Raw genomic sequence first — 24901 nt, forward strand, 5'->3', positions numbered from 1 at the left:
TTTATTGTTTTCTTAACTTGGCTTACTTCCCTTTGCATCAGTTCATGTATGTTCCTCTATATTTGTCATATTCTCAATCACTAATGATAGGAGAAATGGAAACCCAAACAACCCTGTGGTTTCATCTAGCAAACACCTAGCAATTGACAACACTGATAAAAGATGAGAATAGTCAATGTTGGAGGAGCTGTGTAAAGATGGGCCCTGCTGGTGAATCTGGAAAGCAATCTGTAATTTATGTGAAGAGGTTGTGAGGAAGACTGCAATGTTCACATTTTTTTTTAATTCAGATTCTCTTCCTAGGCATTTAACTCAAAGAGGCCATGAACAAAATGAAACATTCGATACACACCAAAAATATGTGTAGCGTTATTTTTAGTGGTAGCAGGAAACTTAAAGTAGATACCCATCAGTTGGGAAACGTCTAAACACACTGTGGGACATATATGTCATGGGATATTACGGTGCTGTAAGAGAGGTGTGTTAATTTGGCGCCTGCGCAGAGGATGTATTGGAGAGTGGGAAGACAAGAAACAGGAAGACCAGTGAAGAGGCTAGTACAATAATTCAGCTGAAAGGTGATGAAGACCAGAATTGGGTAATGTCCTTGTGAATAGAAAGAAGAGTTGGATTTGAGAGAAGTCTTAGAGATAGATTCAGTACAATATAGCAATTGATTAAATAATAGAAGTTGAGGGAGAGAGAGGAGTTAAGAATGAGTCTGCGGTAGTTGTACCCATAAGAGAAATAGAAAAGTTTAGGCCAAAAATAGGTTAGGATGAATGCTCATCTTTGCTTTTTAATATTTCATTTTTTCCACAGTTTCACGTAAAGACAGTTTTTGACATTCATTTAAAAAAATTTTTGAGTTCCAAATTTCCTTTCTCTCTCCTTTACTTCCCCCTTCCTGAGATAGTAAGCAATTTGATATAGATTATGCATATTCAATCATGAAAACATATTAACCATGTTAGTCATATTGTGAAAGCAGACACAGACCCAAAAGAAAAAAGACATATGAAAAAATAAAGTAGAAAATAGTATGTTTTGATCTGCGTTCAGACTCCATCAGCTCTTTCTCTGGAGATGGATACCATTTTTCATTGTAAGTTCTTTGGAATTGTCTTGGATCATTGTATTGCTGGGAAATTCACAGTTCATCATCATACAGTATTGCTGCTGTGTCGAATATTCTGGTTCTGCTGACTTCACTATCAGTTCATATAAATCCAGATTTTTCTGAAATCTGCCTGCTCGTTATTTCTTATAGCACAGTCATATTCCATTATGATTATAGATCACAGCTTGTTCAATTATTCCCCAATTGCTGGCCATCCCTTCAATTCTTTGCCACTAGAAAAAAGAGCTCCTGTAAAGATTTTTGTACAAATAAGTCCTTTTCCTTTGATTTCTTTGGGATACAGACCTAGTTGTAGTATTGCTGGATGAAAGGGTATACACGGTTTTATAGCCCTTTGAGCATAGTTCCAAATGCTCTCCAGAATGGTTGGATCAGTTCACAACTCCAACAGTGAATGCTTATCTTCTTTCCAATATCCTTGCCCCCTGGTCCATAGGCTGTGACCTGAAGCATTTAGCCCTTGAGGCCCATTGTATCAGGCCAGCTGCTCCAGCTATGCTTCACTTTATACCCTGTCATCTTCTCATGACCCCTCCCCCCAGCTTTCCATTTCTGGAAACATAATTAAAACTTTACTCCCATCTATTGACTATTAGAAAGTATGTTAATCTACTGCTCTTTTGGCTCTACTCACCATTCCTGTAACTTTGCACACCAAGCCTTGCTTGGTGACCCATCCTCAGTTTCCTTATATGTGAAATGGAAATATTCCTACCTGAATTATCTCATAGCATTGTTATAAGGCACCATATCAATGCAGACCATTCATTTTTGTCCTTTCTGCTCCCTTACTTATTTTGCTTATCTAGTTATCTCCTTGGATTGCCTTCCCTTGTTTCCTACACTGACTCTTCTTTATCTTCATCTTCCCTTAATTTAGTAGTGCCCAAAGGCTTTCTCCTTGATTTTGTAACTTTTTTTCTGATTACAATATTTCAAATGAATCATACCCTTCGTATTTTTTAGCACAGCAGAAATCCGATGCCCAGGACAAAACCTCAAGGGAATGTATAGTTTCCACCAATAAAGCCTGCTTATCCTATTTAACTCTTATTTGTGCTCCCGAGTTAGTTAATTCCCTCCAGTAAATCCTCCCAATCCTGCTTGACCCTTGTCTGTCCTTTCCCATTAGTTCACCAAAGTTCTGGAGGCCTTCCTCGTTTTTTTGTTTATTTGTTTGTTTGTTTTTTTGGTGAGGCAACTGGGGTTAAGTGACTTGCCCAGAGTCACACAGCTAAGTAAGTGTTATGCATCTGAGGCCATATTTGAACTCAGGTCCTCTTGACTCCAGGGCCAGTGCTCTATCTACTGTACCACCTAGCTGTCCCCCTTCCTCATTTTTTCCTAACATCTCGAGGATACCGGTGGAATACTCTGGCTGTCCACCTGTCATCTCTTGCCTCGTAATTGGGAGAACTTCCCTTCCTGCCCTATATTTCCTTGAAGACGTCCTTTCCCCCTGTCTTTTAGAGTTCCTCATTGCTTCTGTACGGCAGCGTGTTCTCCCGCCGTTTGCCTCACTATTGCCCTCTATGTGATAATTAATTTTTAATTCTTCAGAGATGGCTATGTTCTGTGTCTTCCTGCTATTCAGCAACATTAGCAGGATGTTGGTGTTAAAAATCCTGGCTTCCTTACAAAGCGTGGGTCATTAAAAGAACTCTGCGGTTTCACACAGAGCACCAACTTGTGTATATTGGTTGGTTAGAAGGCCCCTGATATGTTAATTTTGATCTCCTTATTAAGTATCTCTCGAGTGAAGAGCATTGATCTAGGCACTGAGGGGAGATTTCAGAGTTTTAATAAAACATATTTTTGCCCTCATGAACTTGAAGTCTGGTATTTACTCTATTCCTGATGTGTCCTGCCTCTTAGGTGAAGTTAATCTATTGCTCCTACCCCCTGCCCCTTGGTGGTAAGTAATCAGATATATAGGTTATACATGTGCAAATATGTAAAATGTTTCCATATTGTACAAAATGTACAAGAAGACTAGAATAAAAGAAAAGTGAAAGAAGGAAAATGAAAAATAGCATACTTCAGTCTGTATTCTTTCTCTGGAGGCAGATAATACACTTCATCAGTAGTCCTTTGGGATTGTCTTAGATCATTGTATTGCTGAGAATAACTTAAGTCATTCACAGTCTTCATCAAATAATATTGCTGTTACTGTGTACAACATTCTCCTGGTTCTGTTCACTTCACTATGCATCAGTTCATGTAAGTCTTTCCAGGTTTTTCTGAAATCATCTTGCTTGTCATTTCTTACAGCACAATAATATTCCGTTACAATCATATACCACAGCTTTCTCAGCTATTACCCAGTTGATTGGCATCCCTTTGATTTTCAATTCTTAACCACCACAAAAAGAGCTGCTATAAATATAGATCCTTTTCCTTTTTTGGGGATGTCTTTGGGATATGGATATTTTTGGGATATATACCTAGCAGTGGTATTGCTGGATCAAAGGGTATGCACAATTTTATAGCCCTTTGGGCATATTTCCAAATTGCTCTCTAGAATGGTTGGATCAGTTCACAGCTCCACCAACAGTGCATTAGTGTCCCAGTTTTCCCACATCCTCTCCAACATCCAGAATTTTCTTTTTTTGTCATATTAGTCAATCTGATAGGTGTGAGTTGTACCTCAGAGATGTTTTAATTTACATTTCTTTAATCATTAATGATTTAGAGCATTTTTTTATATGACTATGGTAGTATTGATTTCTTTGTCTGAAAACTGCCAGTTCATATTCTTTGACCCTTTATCAATTGGGGAATGACTTGTAATTTTAGAAATTTGACTCAGTTCTCTATATATTTGAGAAATGAGACCTTTATCAGAGATAGATACTTGTTGCAAATATTTTTCCCCAGTTTTCTGCCTTCCTTATAATTTTGGTTGCATTGGTTTTGTTTGTGCAAAACATTTTTAATTTTATATAATCAAAACTATGTATTTTACATTTTGTAATGCTCTCTATATCTTATTTGGCCCTAAATCCTTCCCTTTTCCATAAATCTGACAGATAAACTATTCTAAACTCTCTTAATTTGCTTATGATGTCACCCTTTATGTGTAAATCATGTACCCATTTTGACTTTATCTTGATATGCAATGAGAGATGTTGATCTTTACCTAGTTTCTGCCATACTATTTTCCAGTTTTCCCAGCAGTCTTTGTCAAATAATGAGTTTTTGTTCTAAGAGCTTGGATCTTTGGGTTTATCATATATCAAATTACTATGGTCATTTACTATAATGTAATTTGTACCTAATCTATTCCAATCTATTTCTTAGCCAGTACCAGATTGTTTTGATAATTACCATTTTATAATACAGTTTGAAATCTGGTATGGCTAGAGTCAAGCCCACAGGTTAAGAAGCGCTGAAGGGGTCATGAGTGGAAAAAGTTTAAGAAGCCTGTGGCTAGACCACCTTCTTTGGCATTTTTTTCATTGATTCCCTTGATATCCTTAAGCTTTTGTTCTTCCAGATGAATTTTATTATTTTTTCTAGTGCTATAAAATAAATTTTTGATAGTTTGATTGGTATGGCACTGAAAAATAGGTTAATTTAATTAGAATTGTCATTTTTATTATATTGCTTCAACCTACCCATGAGCAATTAAGATTTTCCCAGTTGTTTGGATCTGACTTTATTTGTACAAAAAGTGTTTTATAGTTGTGTTCATATAGTTCCTGAGTTTGCCTTGGCAAGTAGACTCCCAAGTATTTTATATTGTCCACAGTTATTTTAAATGGAATTTCTCTTTCTATCTCTTGCTGCTGGACTTTGTTGGTAATACATAGAAATTTTGATGATTTATGTGGGTTTATTTTGTATCCTGCAACTTTGCTAAAGTTGTTAATAAGAATTTAATCTATTTTTAAGCCTCTCCCAGAATATGCTGAAGTGGAAAACTATCTTGAAGCAAGTTATTAAAGTATAATTCTTAGGATGATATATTTTTTTTTTAGTTCTCAAGTTTATCAGCTCATTTAACCTGAAGAACTTGGAGAAAAAAGCTGTTGCACTTGCATACAATTTCATTCAAGGCTTTAATCAAATTATGGGATTTTGAAGTCATATTTAGCATGAGGCAAGTCACTAACCTCCAAAGATCATGTAATGCTTTTGAAGATTTCATCTCAAGTTTTAACTGGTTTCCCTTTTTCTTTCTTTATATATTAGTAATCAGGAAAGATCTAGTGACAATGATTTGGAAAAGCTAGCAGTAACATTTGGAGTCAGGATCACTCCTGTAATTTAGTTCATAATAATAATAGTATTTATATAATGCTTCAAAGTTTATAAAGCACTTTACAAATATCTCATTATCTTCACAATATCTCTGGGAGTTAGATGCTGTTATGAGCCCCATTTTACAATTGAGGAAACAGAGCCGGACAGATTAACTTACCCAAGGCTACGTAGTTGGTAGGTGCCTAAGGCTAGATTTGAGCACACGTCGTCTTTGCTGTATGTCTGCCTCTCTATCTGTTGCACCACCTAGCTGCATCTTGAAAAGTTTATTGTTATCCTAATACTGCATTTAAAATTCAGATTTTTATCACTGATAGCTTGAATATTTGGGATTCCAAAATTAGCCTGACATTGTCTTTGCACTTTGTTATAAGGTTCTGTTAGTCATTTCCTATATTTCAGTTTACCCATCTGTAAAATTAATATAATTGATAGAACTGATTTCAGACTTAATTTGCATCTATAAAATGTATTGAATTTTTAATGTAAAGTGCTAGAATGCTGTGAAGTAAAATTATATGAACATCAAACCTTGGGGGGAACAAAGATGATTGTGAAATAATTCTTCCTTCATCTAAATTTTCCTTAAACATTCTTATATTAGAATGTCTATTTTTGTGTTAGGTATTGTGTATGTGACAGAGAATGCCAACTTGTTATCAGTATGTCATATAGTAGTTCTGAATTATCAGTTTGAACTTGAGTAATTATTAAACAGAAAGAGGAAAAAAAGGAAAGACATGTACAAATATATACATTCCTTTGAGTTTTTTCTTGGTTCTCAGATTCCTGGAGTGCTAAAAAAAAAAAATGATGAGAGTATGATCAAATTTGGTTTAGTGATCTCAGTTACAAAAACCTGTTTTAGTTGCCTGTTTGTGAAGATAGCAAAGCATCTTTGAATGTAAAAATAGTGAAATGCTCAATTCACAAGCTGTCAACTTTTATGAGTGATTGCTGTGGTCATCTTCAGCATAAAGGGTAAGATTCTAAATCCGTAATGCTGGGAATTAAATTGTGCAGTGAATTAAGTTGATATATTGTGGGAGAATTCCCTGTAGTGTTATATAGAATAAGGAACTTTTGGGAAATGATTTAGAAAAAAGGATGGATTTATCTATTTGAAATGTAAGCATCCTGATTAAAGCTTTCTCTTCTAAAGAACCTTATAGGTATGACAGAAAATTTCTACATGATTTTCTGGCAAAGATGCATTTTAACCAATTACAAGATTTATTTGACCAAATCACAAACTGATACCTGTCTCAAAAACTGAAATGCATTAAATTATTTTGTTTTTAAAAAGGTAATTTCAGAATATGTTTAATTTTTAATTGCAGGTTATAATTGTATGCTATTATGCTCTGTGGCTTTGTGCATGTTTCAGATTTAATAAAGGTGGAAAGTGCTGAGCTAAGCTTTCCCAAATAAGATATTCTTCACTCTGAAATGCTATCAGAATCACCAGGGGGATCCCACTCCCAAGGTGGAGTATCTAATTTGAGAAATGTAGGTTCATCTGTCCCAAATTGGCATCTTCCTCTTATCAAAATCTCCTTAAGAGATATGTCCCTGGGATGAGAGACAATTCCAGGGCATCCTTCTTACCTCTCCAACACTCTTATAGTGCATCCTTTACTTAAAAACTTCAAGTGAGTTGTATTACACAAACTATGGGAGAAAGACTTTATGTTGGGCAAGAACTATGGGAAAAGTGGAGAGCAGGATGACGGGTATTAGTTTAGCTCAGCCTCCTATACCAGATACCACAGTGAATACAAATGGATATACAACCAAAATGTAAAAAGTTAAATCATAAAAAACAAACAAAAAACCTAAAGGAAAATAAAAGATCGGACTTTCAGATTTATGGTTAATGGGATTAGTCTTTTAAAAAAATTACATTTAGCTTGGATTTTTCTTCAAAGAATATAGTAAATCAAACATGCTAGTTTTAAAGCTGTCCTGTTTTTCTGGATTTCCTTTTGAATATCTTTCTGTTGTGTTCTGTGCATTTCCTTCTCCTCTTTCCAATTGTCCTTGTTTCTCTATTTGCATTCTTAACCAGTTGCTCTCTCTTGTTTCTGTTTCAAGGTTTCCACTGTGGATTCCTTTTTTTTTTTTTTGCCAATTATTTCTGCCTTGCAGTCCATAAATTCAGCTTTCACACTTCTTACTTTTCTCTTGAACAATTCACAAACATACTGCTGTAGTTCTGCGCTTTTTTTTTTTTTTTGGTTAATCCACAGAGTCTTCTGCCTCATCAGGTGTTGATTCATTTTCCTTTGTCTAGCAATATTTATTCATAGGCCAGGGCAAGCTTTTGCCTTTTGGTTTTCTCTAGCTTTAGTACCTGAAATTTAGTCTCTGTGCTAGTCAGGCCATGTCCTTTTTCACTTTTGAGTGGAGTGGTCTGCCCCTCTTGCTCTCACCCTGGGTTCTTGCTCAGATTTCTACCTCATGAAACTTTTTAGATATAGAATGTTAAATCAGATTTTCAGGGCTGTCTCTGATCTCTAAGGATGCCACTCATCAATTAAGGAAATGCCCCCAATTTTTTCTTATGCTTTTCTGCTGTTTTAACAGAAATACATGTCATATTTTGTCAAACGTTTTTCAGCATCTAATGATATAATTGTGTGGTTTTTATTATTTTTGTTATTATAGTATTCTATAATTTTGGTTTTCTTTATATTGAATCAACCCTTTATTCTTTGTATAAATCCTACCTGATCATAGTATATAATTTTTTGGGGTATATGCTGTAACCTTTTTTCAGATTTTATTTAAAGATTTTACCTTGATTTTCATTAGCCTATTGGTCTATATTTTTTTTTCTTTGTTTCATCCTGGTTTAGATAATTTTTTTTTATCATATTTTATCTGGAAAGATTCCTTCTTTTCCTGTTGTTTTTTTTTTGGGGGGGCTTTTTGGGCTTTTTGGTGAGGTAGTTGGGGTTAAGTGACTTGCCCAGGGTGACACAGCTAGTGTCATGTGTCTGAAGCCACATTTGAACTCAGGTCCTCCTGACTCCAAGGCCGGAGCTCTGACCACTGCGCCACCTAGATGCCCCTCTTTTAGTTGATATAATATGGAATTTTAGTTGATATAATATGGCATTTTAAAAAAATTGAATAAATAACATGGAATTTTAAAAAAATTTAAAAAATAAAAAAAAATTTGATAGAATGAACTTTTAAAAATCCATTAATTTTTCAAGTCTTTTCTTTTGGTAAGTAATTTATTGACGTGGAAACTATTCCCTACCTCCGTGATTTCTTTTTCTGTTAATTTAGGAATTTTAGACAAAACTTCATTCATTTCATTTGTTACCTATTGGCATGTAATTGAACAAAATATTCTATATTGTGCATTTGTTTTTTTTCTTTTAAAAAATTATAGTACCTATTTTTTTAAGCTCCTTATATTTACCTTTTTTTTTCTTTCAGTTTTGTTAAGGTCTTCTTTGATTTTAAGAAGTTCTGTATTAATATTTAGTGGGATATTTCAGATTTGTTGCTTTTCTACCATTTTTTTTAACTGCATGCCTAATTAATTCTTCCTGGGTTTTTTGTTTGTTTATTTGTTTTTAAAGTTGCATTGAGGTCAGTAAAAGGTGTGTTTAGTATTTGTGCTTTCTGTATGTGTTGATAAGATTTTTATTCCCTTGTACATGGCAGTCTTTGTGAAGGTACAGCACATAACTGAAAAATATATACTTCTTTCATTTCTTTTCGACTAAATGCCAGAGAGCTACCATATCTAACTTTTCTAAAATTCTGTTTGTCTTTAATTGAATTCTTATTCATCTTTGTTATATTTGTCTAGTCCCAAAAGGGGTTCATAGAGGTTTCCAATATTTTATCTACTTTGCTATCTACTTCTCCTTTTGATTAGGTTAACTGTACCATTATATCTACTCCTCCCCTCCCCCCAATCCAGATCATATGTAATAGAGACAGGAAATGAGCATAGGCAAAAAAGGAAACAAAATGACTTTTTCTTGCAGATGACCTGATGGTCTATCTAGAGAACTTTAAAAAGTCAATGAAATTAATCGATAAAATGATATTAAGTATTGATATTATTTGATTGCATCTAGTAGCTTTAACTGTGATGTTTATCTATTTTAACCTTGTCTGATTTTATTGCTTTCTTGCCTAAAAATTATGATTGCTACCCATGCCTTTTTGAGTGCACTTAAGGCACAAGTTCTATTCTAGTCCTTTATTTTGCCACTGTTAGAATCTCAGTTTCAAGTGTGTTTCTTTTAAGCAACATGTAGGAGTCTACTTTTTAATCCTTTCTGCTCTCCTCTTGTGTTTTATGGGTGAAATCAATACATTCACACTCATTTATATTTATATTATAAATGTTATATTATAATTATATTATAAATATCGTATTATAATTTTTAATTGTATATTTTTCTAAGTTTTCTCATTCTACTTGTTTGATCCCTCCACAGTCTCCTTTGCTGGTTCTTCATCCATGTCATACCCACTAAACACAAGTATCTTCCGAGGCTTTGTCCTGTACCTTCTCTTTTTGCCAGATAGTCTCATCAACTTCGTGGGTTCAATTATCCTCTCTGTTCAGATGGTTCCCATTTCTATATACCTATTCCTAGTCTCATCATCTGTAGTAGTGCATTATCAACTGTGTTTTTGCTATCTTGAACTGGGTGTTCTTTAGGCTTTTCAACCTCAACAAGACCAAAAGAGATCTTTCATTTCCTTATCTTTTCCCTGCGGAAAGTCCCACATTCCAAACTTTGCTATTACTGTTGAGGGCACTAACATCCAGTTACCCAGGATTATGACCTCCTAGAAACAAATTATGCCCAAGCCTATTCAAGAGGGGTCTTAGTGAATCTAGGGACTTTGATTTCAGTTTTTCTTGAGGTTTTCTACAGAAATGTATGTTATGCCACTGAGTCCTGCCATTTTGTGCTATAGTTGGACTTTAATGATTTTTATCTTAAGTTTGGGAATACTTGACTCTTCACTTTTCTTCATCTCCCATTTCTAGTCCATTGTCGTGTCTGATTGCTTCTTCCTTCTACCTCAGCTTTTCTGAGTTCAGTTGAAACATAATAGATTTGCTCCAGCTCTTTTTCTTAATTGTGTGACTATTTGTTTCTTGAAAAAAGAAAAAAGAAAAGATATATTATTGAATTCTATTTTCTAGTGTATTCTGCTATTTTCCATTTTGAAGATGAGTCCATTCCATTCACATATATGCTCATAAATCATATCCTATTCTATTATACTTTTTCCTCTCTTTGCTTCTCTTTACAAAGAAGAGGGTCATGGGACAAGCATATGCTTAGCATGAGTGCTTTATAACTTTTGTTTGCCTACCATTCTCTTTCATGTAGCTAGACCCCAATCATAGACTTATATGCTTTCTTTTTTCTTTTTTAAATTCTCCTTGTGATTATCTTCTTCCTATTCTCCTCCTCCCTCAGGTTGGATTTTTGTCAAGAATGCAAACTTGGTTTTAACATTAAGAAAACTACAAGTATAATTGACTCTTAATAACAACAAAATCATATGACTAGACAGAAAAAGCTTGTAACAAAATATAGCACCAGTTTCTATTAAAAACACTAGCAATCACAGTAATAAATAGAGTTTCCCTTAAAGATTATAATTAGTATATATCTAAAATCAGAGGCCATCATCATATGTAAAGGAGTAAAACTGGAGGCTTTTCTAATTAGACCAGAGCTAAAATAAGGAGGTCCATTGTCAACATTACCACTCGAAATAATGTTAGAATTGGAAACTCTAGTAACAAAATCAAAGAAAGAACAAAATTGAGAAATAGGCAAAGAAGAAACATAATTATTACTTTTTTCTTTTTTTAATATTTAGTTTTAGTTTTCAACATTCACTTTTATAAGACTTTGAGTTCTAAATTTCCTCTCCTCACTCCCTTTCCATCACCATCAAAATGGCATGCAATCTGATATAGGCTATACATGTACAATCCTATTAATCATATTCTCACATTAGTCATGGTGTGAGAGAAGAATCAGAACAAAAGGGAAAAACCATGAGAAATAGAGAGAAAATAGTACGCTTCAATACGCATTCAGACTGCATAGTTCTTTCTCTGGAAATGGATACCATTTTCCATCATGAGTCTTTTGCAATTGTCTTAGATCGTTGCATTACTGAGAAGAGCTAAGTCTATCAAAGTTGATCATCATACAATGTTGTTGTTGCTGTGTGCAGTGTTCTCTTGGTTCTGCTCACTTCACTCAGTATCAGTACATGTAAGTCTTCCCAGGTTTTTCTGAAATCTGTCTGCTCATCATTTGTTATGGAACAATAGTATTCCATTACATTCATATACCACAGTTTGTTCAGCCATTCCATAATTGATGGGCATCCCCTCAATTTCCAATTCTTTGCCACCACAAAAAGAGCTGCTATAAATATTTTTGTACATGTGAATCCTTTCCCATTTGTATGATCTCTTTGGGATTCAGATCTGGTAGTGGTATTGCTGGAGCAAAGGGCATGCACAGTTTTATAGCCCTTTGGGCATATTACTTTTCTCAAATGGCATGAGGTGTACATGTAGAATTCTAGAGAGTCACTTAAAATTAATTGAAAAAATTACTTTAGTGAAGTTCCACATTATTGAACAAACTTACATAAGTCATCAGAATTATTGTATATTTTCAATAAAACCCAGCAGAGATACAAAGAGACCTTCCCTTTAAAATGTCTACAGAATACATAATATACTTAGGAGTCAATCTACCATGTCACACCCATGAACTGTATGACTATAGCTACAATCAGTCAGTAAAAATTTGTTAAACAGCTACATGTGCCAGGCACTGTGCTAAGGGCTGAGAATAAAAATATAAAAAACAATGACACTCTTTGCCCTCTAGGAACTTTCAGTCTAATGGAGAAAGACAACACAGAAATGATAACTGAAAAGATGTAGGGGAAGTTATTGGGACTGTTTATGAAAATAAAGACATCTAAAATAATTGGAGAAATATTAATTACTCATGGGTAGGCCAAACGAGCCTAATAAAAATGAGAATATTAATTAATTTATTCATTGCCCCATGCAAATTAAACTGCCAAATGATTACTTTAGTTAGAAAAATTAATAAAATTCATCTGGAATTTTACCATAAGTTCAAGAATCTCATGGTAAATAATGAAAAAAAGTGGTAAGGCTGCCTAGCAGTTCCACATTTTAGACTATACAACAAATCAGTAATCATTAAAACAACATAGTATTAGTTAAGAAACATAGAGGTTGATTAGTGGAACAGATTAGGTATTCAGCATACCAGAAGCAAAAGTATACAGTGGCCTAATGTTTGGTAAGCCTAAAACCTAAACTACTAGGGTAAAATTACTCACTTTTTGACAAAAAAACTTTTGGAAAAATTGGAAAGCAGTTTGGCAGAAAGTAGGTACAAACCAACATCTCACACTGCATGAGCTTCAAATGGATACATGAAGGAAAAAAGGAAGAAATTACCTGTCAGACCTCTTTTTATGTTTTTGCTTTTCCAATGGGGGGAGCATAGGAGGGAGGAGAACTTGTTAATTGAAAAAAATTAATTTAAAATAATTTTTTAAAAACTAAGTAGGAGATTTTATTTATTCATATTAAAGTTCTCTTAATAAATTTGGCCCAACAATCCTCACCTGGTGACATCTTTTTGGAACCTGTTGTCTGTCATACAGTGTTAGCTATCTTTTTGAATTTTATATCATTTGCATATTTCATAGACCTGACATTTATGCTTTTGTCAAAATCTTTAATATGAAAAGCCCAGGGCCAAGCATTGATATCTGAGATATTCATTTGGTGATCTTCATGGAACCATTGTTTGCCATGGAACCATTAATTATTTATCATTTGAATCTAGGAATTAAGTTAACTCTGAATCTATCTAAAGGAACTGTTTTGTAGCCAACATCTTTCTATATGAATTTTTAAAATCTAGGAGGAGGTGCAGTGGACACAGTGCTAGACCTGATATCGGGAAGACTCATTTTCCTGAGTTCGAATCTGGCCTCAGATACTTATTAGCTGTGTGAGCCTGGGCAAGTCACTTGACCCTGTTTGCCTCAGTTCCTCATCTGTAAAATGAGTTGGAAAAGGAAATGGCAAACCACCCCAGTATCTTTACCAAGAAAATCCCAAATGGGATCACTAAGAGTTGCATATGACTGAAACAACTGAACAATAACAACAACAAGAAGGTGTATCTGTGATATTTTCTTGCTTATCAGTTTAGTAAACCTGTCAAAAAAGGACGTAAGGTTAGTTGTGGCATGAGCTAATTCTGATGTTGGCGCTTTTGATCACTTTCTTTTCCAGATGTTCAAGCATCTCTTAGACAAAGTTGTAGAATTTTTCTAGGAATGGACCATGGTCAATAGTGTGCAGACTTGAAAATTAGGAGAATAGTACTCTCCAGTCTTCGAGTCCCTTCGTGTGATCATGATAAGAGGTTAGTGAAGTCTAAAAAGGGGCAGATTCTGAGGTTGAAATAGGAATTGTAAGGTCAGTACATTAGAATGGATTATTTGAGTTTTAGGATCATAGCATCAGAAATTTAAGATATAAAGGGACCTTAGAGGTCATCTAGTCCAAACCCCTCACTTTACTGAGGCCCAGAAAGTTAAATGGTATCACACAAGATGTAAATGGCAGAGTAAGGTTTCACATTAAGGCCCCGTGACTTAAATTGAGGCCTCCATGTTCATTCCTCTTTGTATTACACCAGATTGTCTCCCTAACAGCTTGGATTTAGGATTGGTTTCTTTTTGGGTGGCACAATCAGATGAGGCCAGGAATTGTGATTTTAACTGCCATGTGGTCACACCATACATATTCTTACCACCCCCAAAGCCACAGATCTCTGCTATAGCTTTCTCCTTTCCTGACCCCCTCTCCTCCCACTCATTGATCACTCCCCTAGCTCCTTTTTTATTGTTAGCTCTTTGCTGAAACTGAGTTCTAAAGCTTTATTGACAATGTTTTTGGCACGGGAGGAATGCAATTGGGAAATTAAATAAAATAGTAAAATTGTTACTTTCAGATTGTTTTCTTGGAATGTTACCTGGGTCCTCTCAAAAGGGAAAAAGATATGCCTAACACTTGAGAGTGGTACTATTTTATGTGGTGTTTATAAATGCTAGACTTGGAGTAAGAAGGTTTGGTTTTGGGACCTGATTCTTCCAATTCAGCTGTGTGACCAAGAGCAAGTTAAGTTTTCTGATATATACAATGAAAATGATAACTGTTTCCTGTGTCTTCATGTTCTAGGTTATTTTCAGGAAAGTACTTATTAAATTATAAGGGATTATGTAGGTGTGAACAACTTTTAGTTTCACCTACTTTTCAGTCTTTCTAAAGAGCAATGCATATATCAGAAATGTTCCATGAAGTTGACCTTTTCATACGCACTTTGTACTTTGGCATCACACAGATTTTCCTGCCTAAGCTTCATATTTTTAAGTACCTGAAGTGTAATAATAAGATTATATTTTGAACTTTGAAGCATTAAACAGGTTTAGCCTTAAGATTAATGGATAGATGAGGGATTATTTCTATTTTGTCTGGGTCATGCAAATGAAGTAGATTGTGTGTCTTAATATTGTTAGGCATGCTTAAGTAACTGATTTATCTACCAAGTGACCAAATGATAATAAAAGAACCTCCTTTTTTATTTTCCCTTTTAGTTTGACTTTAATGATTTTATGAAAAATCCTGATGGTAACAAGTGGTCTAGTAGTTGAAGGAATTTTTAATTATGTAGTATTTAAGTAAGGGCAGTTTCAAGTCAGACAATCAATACTTGAATGCTGCATTCATAATAAAAAGGGAAAAAAGCTGTCCTCCAGACCTGAGCACCTAGGAAGTATAATAAGTTCTTGGTTTGAAAAACATACTTTTCTGGAAAAGATGCAAACATTAAATGAGGCATCCAGCAGGTACAGATAGCAAGATAATACCTATTACCTAACTACTCAAGATTTTTGGTTTGCTCTATCTACACATCAACCATAGTTTCTGTGCTAAAGGTCTACATAAGAAAAATGTAGCACGTCCCCCCTAGATTATTGCAACAGGCTCCTAATTGGTCTCCTTGCCTCAAGCCTCTCCTGCTCAAGTCCATCCTGTCCACCTCTGCCAAAGTGATTTTCAGAATGCACAGACTTGACCATGTTACTTCTATTCTCAGTCATTCCAATGCTTCTCTATTGTCTCTAGGATAAAAATATGAACTGTTTAGCTTTTAAAACTTTTTATTACATGGTTTCCAGTGTATCTTTTCAGCCACGTGGGAAATTTCTTCCCATTTCTACACTCTGGTATATCCAGCCAAAGTAGCCTTTTTCTTGTTCCTTACAGGTAACACCCCATCTCCCATCTTTGTGACTTTGCGCTAGCTGTATGTACTACATGCCAGGAATCCACTTCTGCCTCACCCTACTACCTAATACAATCTCTTTCCAGATGCACCATCTTCTACATGAAGCCTTTCCTTATCTCCCCAACTGCTGGTGCTCTCCCTTCCAAATGACCTTGTATTTAATTACTTTGTATTTATTTGTACTTAGTATTTTTATCTTGACTCTGTGTATGTGTTTATATATTTTTATCTCTTTTGAATGTAAGTTCTTTGTGAGCAAATATTTTTTATTTTAAAATTTTGCTTTGTATTCTCAGTACCTAGCACAGTGCCTATCTTGTAGTAAGTGCTTAATAAATGAATGTTGATGGATTGATTGAAGAGAAGTGACATGGGAACTGATGGGATACATGATTGATGCTGGGGATGAGGAGGGGCAGGTAAGTTTAAATAGAGAAATTCGAGTTCTACAATGGGTAAAGGGAAAGGAGAGGGACACTTCTAGCTGTTTAACAAGCAAGGAGTGTTTTGTTTATATGAGGACAGTAACATGACTTCTTTTTATTTTTTTTAATAGTATTTTACTTTTTCCAATTACATGTAAAGACAAATTTTAAACATTCATTTAAAAACATTTTTGAGTCCTAAATTTTCTCCTTCCCTCCCTAAACAATTTGATTCTGGTTTCTTTCAGAAGTTTTTTTTTTTTCTTTCCTTTTTCTATGCTGTTTGCTTTTCCAGGATGTGACTTGGAAGTTCAAATGATGACTTGCCCTATGTATAAATGGCTTAGGGTCTGGAGGATTGGTGAATGTGATTCAGAGCTTGTATCACTGCTCACACAGAGGAATCTGAAGGAGAGTTATTTTTGGTCTGATTTTTTTTCTTATAAAAGAAGTCCAGATGATTCAGATGGCTTATCTTAGCAAGTAGGGCACAAAGAAAGCATCATCTGGGTGGAATTAAAAAAACAGAGGTTAATAGTATCTGTATCATGTTATAAAATACCGTCCAGAATTAGCAAGAGTTATTTTGTGCACTGTAAGTCAGTGGCAAAGGTCAAGAAATTCTGTGATGGCTGGAATTCCAACCTTCTTGCTAACTTGGTATTTGATTATAGGTTTGTTTTTTTTTCCTCAGCTCCAAAAATGGGGATAACTAACCTAATCTAGCTCGCAGATATTAGGGTTAATTAATAGAAATGTTTCACATAGAGGAAAATCACAGTGTTTAGCATTCCACTTAGCTATAATAGAATAATTTAGGTGATAGAGGGAGCTGATATTTACTTGTTTAGCATTTCCGTTTTTTAAAAACAGATTCTATAGATTGGCTTATATAAGATTGTAGTGGGAGTGTTTAAGTTATACAAGGGAAAAGATTATTTTCAAGTATGTTAGAAGCATCCCTTTGCATGTAATTGATAAGCTAATTAAGAATACTTTTGCACTATTTCCCACTAGCTGCATTCCTTTGGACTTAATTATGCTCTCAGCAATCCTGTCACCTTGCAGGATCACATAAATACTGAAAGTCGTACACCTCCTTAGTACCCTTTGCCCTGGGGCCCCTCCCCGCCTTGCCAGTTGGATAGGATGGATGCTAGAGAGCTCTTCCCAGATTCTCCATTTAAGAAGGGTGTTTGGGGCAGCCATCTCTTCATTTCCCACCTGGCTGCCTTACTTTGGACGTCATCAGTCCTTCCTCCCTTCATTTCTCCCCTCCCCCACCTTTTTCCAGTTTCTTATAATGTGTTCCTCCATTAGATTGTGAACTCTTGGAGAGCAGAGATCTCTTTTACCTTTCTTGTTATCCCCAGTGCTTAGCACAGTGCCTAACACACATTGTAGTGGTTATCATTTTCACCTAACAGGCAGAAAAAGGTCTTGGGTTCTAAACCAGCCAGAAGTATGTCTTCTTTCTGTTTTGGATCGCTAGGTGGCGCAGTGGATAGAACACAGCTTTGAATCAGGAAAACTCATCTTTCTGAGTTCAAACCCAGCCTCAGATACTTACTGGCAGTGTGACCCAGGGCAAGTCACTTAACCCTGTTTACCTCAGTTCCCTTATCTGTAAAATGATCTGGAGAAGGAAATGGCAAACCACTCCAATCTCTTTGCCAAGAAAACTCCATATGGGGTCACAGAGTTGGACGTGACTGAAATAACTTGGCAACAACAGCAAAATGGTTATTGATTGGTTATTTGCAGGTGTAGTGTGTGAGAACCCACACCAGGCCTACTGCTACCGTGGTTTTAGTTACATGCAATTATCAGTAACAAAATTCAATTTTATTTAAAATAATACTGTCATTCTTTTCACAAATTCGGGTGGACTTTCCCCTTAATTTGTGAGGTTTTGCTGTGCTGATAATCCCGCCAAAAATCTCATTTTTATTACCTTAAAAAAGTAACAGTCCCCCTTTGCCTTGATTTTTTCCCCTCCATAAAGAAAAATGGGAAGGAAGGCTGTCAGGGCTTTATGCATGCATGCGTTTTTATTTTTTAAAGAATCTCCCTGATCATGATGTTATAAAAGATATTCTGAGTGACTGAAGGGAAATGAATTATTAAACAACTCTCAGAGTACCTGCTTAGTATGTCCTATACTGATATCAGGCACCAAATATTCCTAATATTTATTGTGCCTTTTGTTTAATCACATCTGCTTAAGCTGAAGCCTTCTTGCCTCATCAGGCAGGATACTGACTCAGTGTAACAGGGATGCTTATTACAAATCATGAATAGAATGCACATGTGATTACTATCACGCAGATACACATATCCCTTTCTGCTTTAATCATCTTTCTTTGAAATATGATATTTTAGAACCACCTCATGCACAGTTAATTAGGTGGTTGTTTTGTTATTATGTTATGAGCTAGATCAGTGGCAGAAAGCCAGAATGGTTTCCTTTATTAGCACCATTTTTCAAATGTGCGTTTAGAAGAGGGAGAGGCCATGGAGCCGAATGTGTCCATTGTGAATGTGGATGGATTGCTGTCACTGGTTGTTGTCTTTTGTTTTCAGTTTAATATGTTGATCTGCTATGGTTTAATTCATTTGATTCCTTCCCAAGTTCAGAAACAGCACTTGACTGTTAATGACTTCTTTAACTAGTGAGAATTTGTATTACCTCTGGGTAATATCCTGCCTTCCTTCAGGGACAGCTTCAATTTAGTTTGACTAGAGAAAGAAAATATGTTTGACATAGTTGTCCTGTTTATGCTTTGATCTGTGAGAGGTGACAAGGCATTCCTGGAAATTGTTGCTCTTTTATGTTGCCTTTTGTGGGGGAGGAGGATTTTAAGAAAATTTTTGCCTGAGATTTTTCCCAAGGCAAGTCTGAATGTTATTTTTTTCCCCTTTAAAATATCCTTTAATACCTAATTAAAGTCAGTTTCTAGTTATCATAGAATATTTTGAGTAGGAAGGGACCTTTGAGGTCATCTAGTTCTGTCTCTTCACCAAGTTGCCTTATACATCCCTCGTATATAGTCTTCCAGTTATTGCTAATCACTGCCAATACTACTTAACATAGCACGCTTTCCTTGTTGGACAGCTCTGACTGCTGTTTGTATTTTATGGTGTAGAGGGGTATCTGCCTCCCTGTAACCTCCTACCCATTGGTCTTAAAACTTTTCTTCTCTATGAAGGAAACATCTCCATTTCCTTCAACGCTTTCTCATGTAATTTGATCTCTAGCCCCTTCACCACCCTGGTTACCCATTTTTAGACAAACTCAAGTTTGAAATGGCCATCCTAATGTGTGTGGCTTAAAGAATGGGACATGGTTTTTTGACTAGAATCTGTATTTTGACCAGAGAAAAGTGCAGGGTACTGGTTACTCCCCTTAACTTGCATTCTATTCTATTAATTTATCTTGAGTCTACGTGAAGACTTGAGACATGACACTGTAGTCAGGAAGATTAGGATTAAAGTGCTACCTCTGACATGTACAAGCTATGTGACCAACCCTGGGCAAATAACTTAATGCTTCAGTGCTCTAGGACACTCTAGTACTGGAAGTTGCAGAGAAGATGCCCACCTGCATTGGTGTAAGGTTTTCCCCACCTGGCAGCTCCCTATACTCATAAAATCACAGGTCCAGTCTCTAGCCTATATTCTTCATTTTTTTTTTTTTTTTTGGTGAGGCAATTGGGATTAAGTGACTTGCCCAGGGTCACACAACTAGTAAGTGTCAAGTATCTGAGGCCAGATTTGAACTCAGATGCCACTGACTCCAAGGCCGGAGCTCTATCCACTGTGCCACCTAGCTGCCCCTCTAGGCTATATTTTTTCACAGTCTTGGTTTACTCTGAGTTTGGAACTAAGGTAAGAACATCATATCTACACAAATGGCAATTAAGCCAGGTGCTCTCTATCGTATACTCAAAAATTGAAATTTTACACCTAGATACAAGACTTTACATTTTATCTATGTTAAATTTTGTTTGGATTTGACCTTTTGAGAAAATTTTGAATCCAGATTCTGTTTTCTAAAATATTAGATGTCTCTTTTAAGTTTATGCTATCTTTAAATCTCATAGGTATGCCTTCTCTAACTTCATAAATTAATCAATGAGTTCTTACTCTATGTTAGTCCCTGGATATACAAATACAAAGTGAAACAGTCCCTGCCCTCAACAAGCTTACAGTCTGTTGGGAGAAGAAACATGCATGTATGCACATACATATATGTACACACATATGTGTTTATATATGTACCTGCATGTACATATAAAATAGGTACCCAGCTAATACAGTGTAATTGGAGAGTGTAGTGAGGCACTAGCTGCTAGGTAGATCATGAGAGGCTTCATACAGAAAATGGTATTTTAATTGAATCTTGAAGGAAATTAGCTATCCTAAGAAGAAAAGTGAGAATGAATTACAGGTGTGATAGACAGTCCAAAAATAGGGAGATGGTAGGTGGAGTGGCTTGTATGAAGAACAGTAAGAAGGCTATGTGAGAAATGGGAAGAGTAATGTGTAATGAGGCTGTAAAGGTAGGTTGGGGTCAGGTATGAAAAGATTGGAAAAGCAGAGAGTCTGCCGGTGATAGTCACTGGAGTTCATTGAATAGGATAATGATATTAGCCAGCCTCCAATTTAGAAAAAAGTAACAGTTTGGAAACTGTGGAGGATGGTTTGGAGAGGGAGACCAGTTGGTAGGGTTTTGCAATAATTAATCCGAAGAAGGCCCAAATTATGATGACAACTGTGGGAGTGGAGAGAAATGGATGGATTTGAGATGTTGTGGACATAGAAACAGGACTTGGATGTTTGGGGGGAAGGAGTGAGGAGAAGATGAAATCAAGCAAAATTTGAGAAAGAGAGAATGCTTTCAGTTGAGAAGATCCAGGAAAAAGCAACAGGGAAGGGAGTAGAGCTTGAGCTGATAGGTGTTTTCCTTAGCTATCTTGGGATTCATTTTCCTGTTGATGATGTTTGAAGGGAGGGAACAGAGGCAGAATCTTCTCCCTGCTCTCTCATTAGCTATGACATGATCCCTGGAATCATGGAACCTCCTAAAGTCTGGTGGGGACCGTGTCTGCAATGAAATTATTCTGGAAATGATTAAGACCCAAGGCTTGGGAGACAGGCATGAAGAAGAGGGAAGAGAGTTGTGCCCAGCCCAGCCTTCTTTGTCAACAAAGTAGATACTTAATAGATGTTTGTGGAAGTGAAGTAAAGGCTGTTTTTTGACATCCTTAACATTTTACACAAGGCTTAGAAAATCATGACCTTTAGCCTCTCTGACTTGCTTATTATAATTCTGTGTTCTTTTGTATGTCATCTTTGGTTATGTGTCCTTCCTTCCAAACCTTTATTTGACCTTTGAAAATGAAGACCTCACTGCAAACTCCTTGCCGTGACTGCTGATATTTCCCCATTTTTTTCCCCGCAGTGGCATGATATGTGGATATATTGTTAGAATTTAATTTTTAAAGCCTTTTACCCATCCTCACCTGATTCCCTTTTAGATTTCCTGTCATGGAATCATACTTCTCCCTTCTCTGCATTATTTTAAACTCTAGTTTCTTGATATCTAAAGTTCATCCCTTGAGACATAGTTTCTTTCCAGGAATTTGAAGATGTGTTTTTTTTTTTCCCTCCAAAAAGTTTCTGTCATTTTCATCACTCACATGTTCGTTGTTGAGTAGAATTAAAAAGTTCCGACAGTTTCTCTCCTTGTTGCTTTGTCTCTTTCAACAATGGTGTGGGAGGCCCAAATACTGGACTTGGAGTTAGGAAAACAGAGTTCAACCTCAGACGCTCGTTAGTTGTGTAACCCTGGGTAAGTCACGTAATTGTTTTCAGCCTCAGTTTCTTCATCTATTAAATGGGGATAATAATAGCACCTATCTCAAAGGGTTGTTGTGAGGATTAAATTAGAAAACATCTGTATAGTGCCTTCCAAATCTTATAGCTCTTCTTAAATGCTAGCTATCATTATCAGCCATTGGAAGTGGAGAAGAGGTGAGTCTAATCTGAGGCAACAAATGTTTCGGTCAATCATCAAGTATATATTAGGTGCTTTGCTTATATGCCGGCACTGGGAATACGATAACAAAAAATGAAGTACTCCTTGCTTTCAAAGAGATTACATTTTTTTTTGGTGGGAAACAGCATAGGCATGTATAATTTCAGGGAAACTAGCAGGTGGGGAGAAAGAAGAGCTTTATGTAGAAAGTGATACTTGAGTTTAAGTTTGATGGAAACTAGAGATTCTGAAAGGCTGAGGTGAAAAGACAATAAATTCCAGGTATGGCAGCAGACTGTTTGAAGGAACAGTGATGGTTCGATGGAATGTTGCATGTGAGGAACAGCAAGGTCAGTTGGGCTGAAGTGTAAAGCATATGAAAGGGAATAATGTATAATAAGCTGGGAGCCTTTTTGCTTTTGTCTTTTTTCCTGGTGGCAATTTGTGAATTCTTTTTAAAAAAATTTTTTTTAATTAATTTATTTTGATTTATCAACAATCACTTCCATAAACTTTTGAGTTTGAATTTGAGTTTAAAATTTTTTTCTCCCCCTCCCTCCACCCCTCCCCAAGATAGCTTGCATTCTGACATAGGCTTTACATATACATTAAACATATTTTCACATTAGTCATGTTGTAAGAAAGAATTAGAACCAATAGGAGAAACTACAAGAAAGAGGAAACAAAGCAAAACAGAAGAAAAAAATAGCAAATAGTATGCTTCAATCTGCATTCAAACTTCTTAGTTCTCTGGATGTGGATAGCATTTCCCGTCATGAGACTTTTGGAGATGTCTTAGATCCTTGCATTGCAGAGAAGGGCTAAGTCTATCACCGTTAGTCATTGCACAATGTGGCTATTACTGTGTACCGTGAATTCTTTCAATTGGGAATTTCATTGTCCATGTTTAGAAGTTTGGGCAGTTTATTTATGGTGTTAATGCTTTCTGTCCCTTTGTGTTCTTTTGGGAGCCCTGTGATCTTTTGGTTTGCTCTGCACACATCCTGTCCTCGAGTTCCATATGTTTTGCTTGCATAATGAGCATATTCTCTTTTAATGTAATTGTTTTTTTGCATTTCATCTTTTAGGTTGTCCTTCACTTTTTTTTTTTTGTTTTGTTTTTTTCTTTTCGGTGAAGCAATTGGGGTTAAGTGACTTGCCCAGGGTCACACATCTAGTAAGTGTCATGTGTCTAAGACTGGATTTGAACTCAGGTCTTCCTGACTCTGAGGCCAGAGCTTTATCCACTGCGCCACCTAGCTGCCCCTGTCTTTCACTTCTGTGTACAGTATTTACATTCCTAATCTATTCTCTCTTGTTTCTTTGGTGAGGCTTGCCATTGCAGATTCAAGTTTTTCTCTTCTACTCATTATTTTTGCTGTTCAGGACATAAATTCTGTTCTCATAATTCTCATTTCTCTTTTAAATCATTCAGGAACAGTGTGTTGTGTTTCTATGTCCTTGAATTCGACAGGGTCCTCTGTCTCAAGTGTTGGGACATTATCCTTCTATTCTGCAATAATTATTCATAGATGCCTGAACTCATTTACTATGTTTAAAGGACATAGATCCTTCTGATATTATTCTTTTTCCTGTTGATTTGTCTGTTTATGTTCAAGGTCTATGAGTTTTCTTCTTCTTGAAATCTTTGGTACTCTCCATCTTTTCCCCCATTATTTTCCTTATCACTCACTTTCTGACTCCCTCCCCATTGATTATGGTTTCCTTGGGGGCTGGATCTCAAAGCATCTGAGCCTTCTTCCATACTGGGGAATTCATAGAGACCAGCCTTGGTCTCTGCTCTAACTCACATTTGGGTGGTCAGAACAGCTGAATGTTGTGCTCTTTTTAGGTTTGTTGGAGTACTGCATAGCGTCCCACATGCACTGTGTCCTTTTCTGGTTGTCTGTCCCACTGTCTCTGTTCCTCAGTTCTGAAGCCTGGCACAGGCAATTCAGAACCTGCTCTCCCTAACACCAGCAGTTCAGAGTTGTGCAAGCTCTAGTGCTTCTGGGTTGCAGCCCCCAGCAGGTTTTTGCTCCTTAAAGGCTCTGGCCAACCTGGCCGTTGAGGCCCAAGTTCTAGGGCTCTTTGGTACTGGAAAAAGGGAGGAGGTATAGGGGTGCCATAGGGGTGGGTGACATAAGCCTGTGTTGTGTCCTTGGGTCTACTAAGAGCAGCCTTGTTGCCCGTGGTGTGGGAGGTGGGAGAGGGGTGCTAAGTGACTTAGAGTTAGTAAGCATCAGTTTCAGGGTTTGTTTGTTTTTTGTTTGTTTGTTTTCGTTTTTAAATCTTCTTTTGGATTCTGAGTAACCTAGACCATGGAGATGTCTGAAGTTGCTTTATCTTTGGTGTATAATTTCTGTTTTGGAGAGGTTGTGGGGATTTTTGCCTTTGTGACCCAGAAAACCCTATAATAAACCTGGAAAGGTAGGATAGAGCTAAGTTATGAAGAGCTTTAAATGCCAAATAGAGAAGTTTTGGGTTTGATGCTTAGGGATAATAATGAATCATAGCAGTTTATCAGGTAGATTTGTGACCCGGTCAAGCCTGTGCCTTAGGAAAATCATCTTGGCAGCTGTGTGGAGGATGTTTT

At 36.2% G+C, this 24901-nt stretch overlaps 1 protein-coding gene across 2 annotated transcripts in view; it reads left to right on the forward strand.

The window, feature by feature from the left end:
• LOC114054055 (lethal(3)malignant brain tumor-like protein 4) overlaps window positions 1-24901 on the forward strand; it is a 504773-nt gene that overhangs the window by 74003 nt on the left and 405869 nt on the right. The window contains exon 1 of one of the 2 annotated variants that reach the window (XM_027877124.1): window positions 16202-16259. The exons of the other annotated variant lie outside the window; for it this stretch is intronic. The gene's annotated coding sequence lies outside the window, so the exon portion shown is untranslated. Of the gene's footprint in view, window positions 1-16201; window positions 16260-24901 lie in introns of those variants that run through there. 2 annotated transcript variants of the gene reach the window in all.

Source organism: Vombatus ursinus, unplaced genomic scaffold (genome assembly GCF_900497805.2).
Source record: "Vombatus ursinus unplaced genomic scaffold, bare-nosed wombat genome assembly UNPS02014812.1, whole genome shotgun sequence".
NCBI classification, from domain to species: Eukaryota; Metazoa; Chordata; class Mammalia; order Diprotodontia; family Vombatidae; genus Vombatus; species Vombatus ursinus.